This window comes from Humulus lupulus, chromosome 5, assembly GCF_963169125.1.
Source record: "Humulus lupulus chromosome 5, drHumLupu1.1, whole genome shotgun sequence".
Lineage (NCBI taxonomy): Eukaryota > Viridiplantae > Streptophyta > Magnoliopsida > Rosales > Cannabaceae > Humulus > Humulus lupulus.
This window is the reverse complement of record NC_084797.1, coordinates 229,740,927-229,747,484: the sequence shown is the minus strand read 5'-3', so window position 1 is coordinate 229,747,484 and position 6,558 is coordinate 229,740,927. Positions and strand designations below refer to the sequence as shown.

The 6,558-nt window shown below is 37.2% G+C and overlaps 1 non-coding gene across 1 annotated transcript; it reads right to left on the bottom strand.

Annotated features, from left to right (window-relative positions):
- Positions 1-1,531: 1,531 nt before the first annotated feature.
- On the bottom strand, positions 1,532-1,638 carry LOC133781095 (small nucleolar RNA R71). The gene has a single exon (XR_009869891.1). It is a non-coding gene; the product is annotated as a small nucleolar RNA R71 (small nucleolar RNA).
- Positions 1,639-6,558: the final 4,920 nt, after the last annotated feature.

Below are 6,558 nucleotides of genomic sequence, written 5' to 3'. Positions count from 1 at the left end.
GAGAAGGACGTACGGACGAAGGGAGGAGTTCTGGTTTTGAAGGCTCAAGCTTAGAGTATTTTTACATGTTTTTCTTCCTGATGTTATCTTTAATTTCTGTTGTGATTAGCACTATGACTATGAACTAATTTTCTGTTTAGGATGTTCAATTGAATCTCTTGAATTTCTGTTATGACCTAATGCAATTTTAATTTCCTCTTCTTCAATCTTCTTCAATTCCATATAATCTGTTCTTATAGAGTGATTATTGATTGGCCATCTTTAGTCACATTCATATGTTTTTAAGTCAAAATCTGAGAAGTGAGATTTAATTATGCTTGGGTTATATTGGACATAATTCTAATTTAGAACGAAAGTATCTGAATTAATTATGTAACTGTTATTAAGTTGTGGAATTTAATGCTACCTTTGTGGTTCAATTTACCATAGAAATATAGGAAATTGTCACCTAGGTTGAGTTTATAATTCATAGTATGATTATAGGCTGCTGTTTCAACTTGTTAATTGAATTAGGTAAAAAAATAAGAAGAATTCATACTTTGCATTAGGGAATAATAGGAAGGATAGTTGATGAGATTGAATATCCTAATTGTTTCTCAGTGATTAAATTAAAAGTCTTATTATTAGTTATTATTCTATTTAATTGTCGATTATTATTTCTGCACTTCATTGGTTCTTTTGCTGTATTTTACAAAAATCAAGAATTTTAATTCATCAAATAGAACAAGAAATTAATTGACTGGTAATTGATAACTCAGTCCTTGAGGACGATACTTGGTTTTACCATTTTATTACGAGTTTGCGACTGTGTGCACTTGCATAGCAAAATTATCGCAACAAGTTTTTGGCGCCGTTGCCGGGGACTGAAAATTATCAATATCAGTCTAATTAATTTTTATTCTAATTTGATTTTAATTTCTCTCGTTTCTAATCTGTTTAGTTGCTTAATTTGTCTATCTCAGGTGAATTTTGGTATATGCGTGGCAGAAAAGGAAAGGACACACTTGTTCCTCTGAATCCTGAGGTTGAGAAGTCTTGCAATCAAATCAGAAAGAAGAAGAGAGAGGCCCATAAATCTGTAAAGATGGCATAGAATGAAGGGGATGGCAGGAATGGTCTAAATCCAGGAGTTGTACAAGGGGTTCAGGCTCAGACCAACGCTGAGAGGAGCCTGAGAGATTATGTGCTACCCACTCTGACGGGAGTACAAAATAGTATACGCCCACCAGCTGTAGAGGCCAACAACTTCGAAATCAAGCCTGCTATTTTACAAATGGTGCAGTCCTCTGTGCAATTCAATGGGTTGCCCTCTGAAGATCCTCACACCCATTTGTCCAACTTTCTGGAGTTGTGTGGAACCTTCAAATATAATGGGGTGAGTGATGACGCAATCAAGCTCAGGCTTTTCCCATTTTCTCTAAGGGACAGAGCAAAAATTTGGCTGAACTCTCTGCAGCCAAACTCTATCGTCACCTGGCAAGATCTAGCTCAGAAATTTTTGTCCAAATTCTTCCCTCCGTCCAAAGCTGCTAAATTGAGGGGAGAGATAAATAACTTTTGCCAGAATGACGGAGAGTCATTGTATGAGGCGTGGGAAAGGTTTAAGGAACTCCTGAGAAGATGTCCTCATCATGGCATTGAACAGTGGATGCTAGTACAGAATTTCTACAATGGTTTATGTCCGACGACCAGAACCATTATTGATGCTGCAGCGGGTGGCACTTTTATGAGCAAGAGCGCAACTGGTGCTTATGAGCTGTTGGAGGACATGGCTACAAACAACCATTAATGGTCTGAGGAGAGATCATCAGGAGTCAGAAAGATAGCTGGGGTGCATGAGCTAGATGCAATTACTGCTTTAACAACGCAAGTAGCCTCTCTGACAAAGCAGTTACAACAGAGCAGTGTATCTGCTAATGCAGTTCAGATGGCAGTGAGGTGTGAAATGTGTGGTGGTGTTCATTCTGTTGATCAGTGCCCTATCTGTATGAATAATAACATTCCGATGGATCAAGCTCAGGTTCAAGCGGTGGAAAACTTTCAAAGGCCAGTAAATAATCCTTTCGCCAATACTTACAATCCAGGGTGGCGAAATCATCCTAATTTTTCTTGGAGGAATAATCAGGGCCAGCAACCTCAGTTTCAGGGCCAATTTCATAATAATATGCCTCAGTCACCTATGCATCAAGCCTCTTCCTCACAACAGCCTAGGACTCAACAGTCAATGAATCAAGCTCCACCTGAAAGACCTAATGAATTACAAGCTGCATTGTTGACCCTCGCCAACACTCAAACACAGTTTATGATAGAAACTCGCTCTTCCATCAGGAATCTTGAGATGCAAGTTGGTCAATTGGCGAATATGTTGCAAAATAGGCCTCAAGGAAATTTTCCAAGTAATACAGAGGTAAATCCTAAAGAGCAGTGCAATGCAATCTCTTTGAGGAGTGGGAAGAAGTTGGAAGAGCCAGTCAAGAAGTTTACACCTGCACAAAAGGTTGAAGCTGAGAATGAGGGTAAGGTAGAAAAAGAGGTTATTGAAGACCTTGAGAAGAATCAGTCACCAGTGAGTTATGAGCACCACATCAAGATTCCATACCCTCAGCGACTTCAAAAGAAGACTCTTGACAAACAATTTTCGAAATTTCTAGATATTTTTCGAAAGCTTCACATTAACATACCTTTTGCCGAGGCACTTGAACAAATGCCAAGTTATGTGAAGTTTATGAAGGAAATACTGTCCAAGAAGAGGAAGATGGAAGACTATGAGACGGTGGCACTCACTGAAGAGTGCAGCGCCATTCTGCAAAGGAAGCTTCCTCAGAAACTGAGAGATCCTGGGAGTTTCACAATACCCTGCACTATTGGGAATTTTGAGAGCATGAATGCTCTATGCGATTTGGGGGCGAGCATTAATCTAATGCCGCTTTCTGTGTTCAAAAGATTGGAGCTGGGGGAAGCAAGACCTACAACAGTGACTCTTCAGTTGGCAAACAGATCAATAGCACATCCTCGGGGTATCATTGAAGATGTTTTGGTAAAAGTGGACAAATTCATCTTCCCAGCAGATTTCATTGTACTTGATATGGAGGAGGATGCCAATGTCCCAATCATTCTTGGAAGACCATTCTTAGCCACATGACGAGCTTTAATTGACGTACAAAAGGGGGAGTTAAGGTTGCAAGTCCAAAATGAGGAGATAAGTTTTAATGTTTTTGCAGCAACTGCAATTCCTACCTATTGTAGAGTTGATGTGGTGAATGATGGTCAAGATTCAATTGGTATGAAGAGGAAGAAGGCCAAAGAACGATTTCGAACAGTTCGACATCGTATGAAAAGATTATTGTGTGGCAAGTTTGAAGGTTTTGATGACATTGGGGATAATTTCAATATTCTCAACAGTGGAAAGGAATTCTCTTCGTATGGCACAATGGCTTTTAAGGATGCAAAGGGTGGCCACCACCTCAAGCCCCCACTACCTCCACCACCTCCACCACCATATTGATGTGGCGTCAGGTAAGTTCTCTTCCCTTGTTCTTTTCTTTATCACATTGGGGACAATGTGCATCTTAAGTTTGGGGGGGAGCTTATTTTGTTTTATTTTTGTTTTCTGTGTTGTTTAGTTTAGTTTTCTTTAGTCTGTTGTGTTATTTTCTGTGGTTAGTGTAAATGTTAAACCATCATTCTTGTCTGTAGTTGCTCTGTCTTTGCTCGTGAAAAGGAAATTGAATTCAACTGTGTGCTTGGTTCAATTGTTTTAGAGTTGAATTTAGAAAGTTTTGTGGGAAATTTTTAATATGTTTTGAAAAGACAACATTTTGGATTGTATTATATGTGTTTGACTAGGGTTGGTGGAATGACAATTTGAATCTAATAGAACTTGCATTATTTGGCTTTTGAGGCGAAATTCGTGATGACATGTGTTTAGAAAAGTGATTTAGGCAATTTTATTGGATCGATTGTGCCTTTCAAGCCGACCTTGAGTTAATTATCCTTAGTTACCCTTTTGAGCCTTGAACTTGGTTTTTGTTCTTGATCATACTACTTGAGCCTAAATTTCTAAACTTCTTTATTTTTGTTTTCCTTTCCTTTTGTTATCATAAGCATATAATCTGTGGGAAAGAAGAAGGAAAAATAGTAAGAAGTTGGTATGATTGGAATATAGTATGATTGTACAAAAAGAAGAGAGAGAGAAGTCTTTGAAAAAAATAATAATATCACTTTGTCACACTCCTTGATCATATATATATATAGAAAATAATAAGTTTGGGGGAGTGTGATTTGAAAAAAAAAAAAAAGTGATAAGTCTAAAAAAAAAAAAAAAAAGGAAATAATGAAAAGTGTTGTAATCTTTCTCTCTCTAATTGTATAAAAGGGTGATTTTTGGGGTGGTAAAGAGAAATTTGGTGGGTTTCAAGGTTTTTTTATGCTTATGGTAACGACTGAGCTTAAATGAGAATTTCATCTACCCTTACCTAAGCCTAACACTATAACCTGTGAAAGTCCTTTTGATTTCAAAACATGTGTTGTTGACATTAGTGGAGAAGGTCAAGTAATGCAAGCATATTGTAGAGTTGGTTTGTGGAATTGTCTGGAATGAGTTGAGCATATATGATAGAATGCAAGTGTTGTAGTCATTTTCATGATATATCATTGATTTCCCTATTTGAATTGTATAAGTTAGACTTTAAGGCAATTGAGCTGAAATTCTGGTTATAAATATTGCAATTGAGATTTCATGAGTTTTGGCAAAGCAGTGTAGATGGTAATGATGGTTTAGCTTGTTCGTTTGTGTTTGTTTCTTTTTGTTAGTGTAACTTGGTCTTTACTCGAGGGCGAGTAAAGGTTAAGTTTAGGGGAGTTTGATGAGTCTAGTTTTTATTATGTTTTGGTGATGTTTTTAGTAGTCTTTTATTTCGTTTTTCTTTCAATTAGTGCGGGTTTATGCTTTGTTTGGTTGTTTTTGTGAATGTCAGGAAGAATTGAGCATGTGGAAGAAAATGCCAAAGAAAGGGAAGAAATAATCAAGTTTTTCATCTTATTTTGATAAAGAATGGTTCTCAACACAATTTGGAAGTGTTGGTGAAATTTTGGGATGAAAACTTATAGAATTGAAAAATTCCTTAAGAGCCACGGCATGAGCAAAGTAGAGCCGCGGCTAGGGGGAGAAACAGAAGCATTGTTTTTGAGGACATCTTAGGGCCGCGGCATAGCTATGGAGGGTCGCGGCATAGATGGGCATTTTGCCCAGAATTCGTTGGTACGGGCCGCGGCATGGCTTCGGAGGGCCGTGGCATGGAAAGGGCTTTTTTGCCCAGGAATGTGGATACGGGCCGCGGCATAGTGTATGAAGAGCCGCGGCCCGCCTCTTTAAAATTCGAAATCTTAGGTTTTTAAGAGGGGAAAAAGAAGAGAGAAGGACGTACGGACGAAGGGAGGAGTTCTGGTTTTGAAGGCTCAAGCTTAGAGTATTTTTACATGTTTTTCTTCCTGATGTTATCTTTAATTTCTGTTATGATTAGCACTATGACTATGAACTAATTTTCTGTTTAGGATGTTCAATTGAATCTCTTGAATTTCTGTTATGACCTAATGCAATTTTAATTTCCTCTTCTTCAATCTTCTTCAATTCCATATAATCTGTTCTTATAGAGTGATTATTGATTGGCCATCTTTAGTCACATTCATATGTTTTTAAGTCAAAATCTGAGAAGTGAGATTTAATTATGCTTGGGTTATATTGGACATAATTCTAATTTAGAATGAAAGTATCTGAATTAATTGTGTAACTGTTATTAAGTTGTGGAATTTAATGCTACCTTTGTGGTTCAATTTGCCATAGAAATATAGGAAATTGTCACCTAGGTTGAGTTTATAATTCATAGTATGATTATAGGCTGCTGTTTCAACTTGTTAATTGAATTAGGTAAAAAAATAAGAAGAATTCATACTTTGCATTAGGGAATAATAGGAAGGATAGTTGATGAGATTGAATATCCTAATTGTTTCTCAGTGATTAAATTAAAAGTCTTATTATTAGTTATTATTCTATTTAATTATCGATTATTATTTCTGCACTTCATTGGTTCTTTTGCTGTATTTTACAAAAATCAAGAATTTTAATTCATCAAATAGAACAAGAAATTAATTGACTGGTAATTGATAACTCAGTCCTTGAGGACGATACTTGGTTTAACCATTTTATTACGAGTTTGCGACTGTGTGCACTTGCATAGCAAAATTATCGCAACACTGCGCAAGGTGGAGAATCTGGAAACCATCAAGTGTTTGGTTAGAATGTCTGCAACTTGATTTTCACAAGGCACATATTTGATTTTGAGTTCCCCACAAGTAACCATGTCTCTAATAAAGTGAAAGTCAATCTCAATATGTTTTGTTCTAGCATGAAAGATTGGGTTGGCTGCCAAGTGAGTGGCACTCATATTGTAACCGTGGGAATTGAAACAATAGAAAGCTTGAGTTCTTTTAACAGTTGCTTGAACCAGGCTAGCTTAGGAGAGACATTGGCCAAGGCCCTATACTCAGACTATGTGCTGC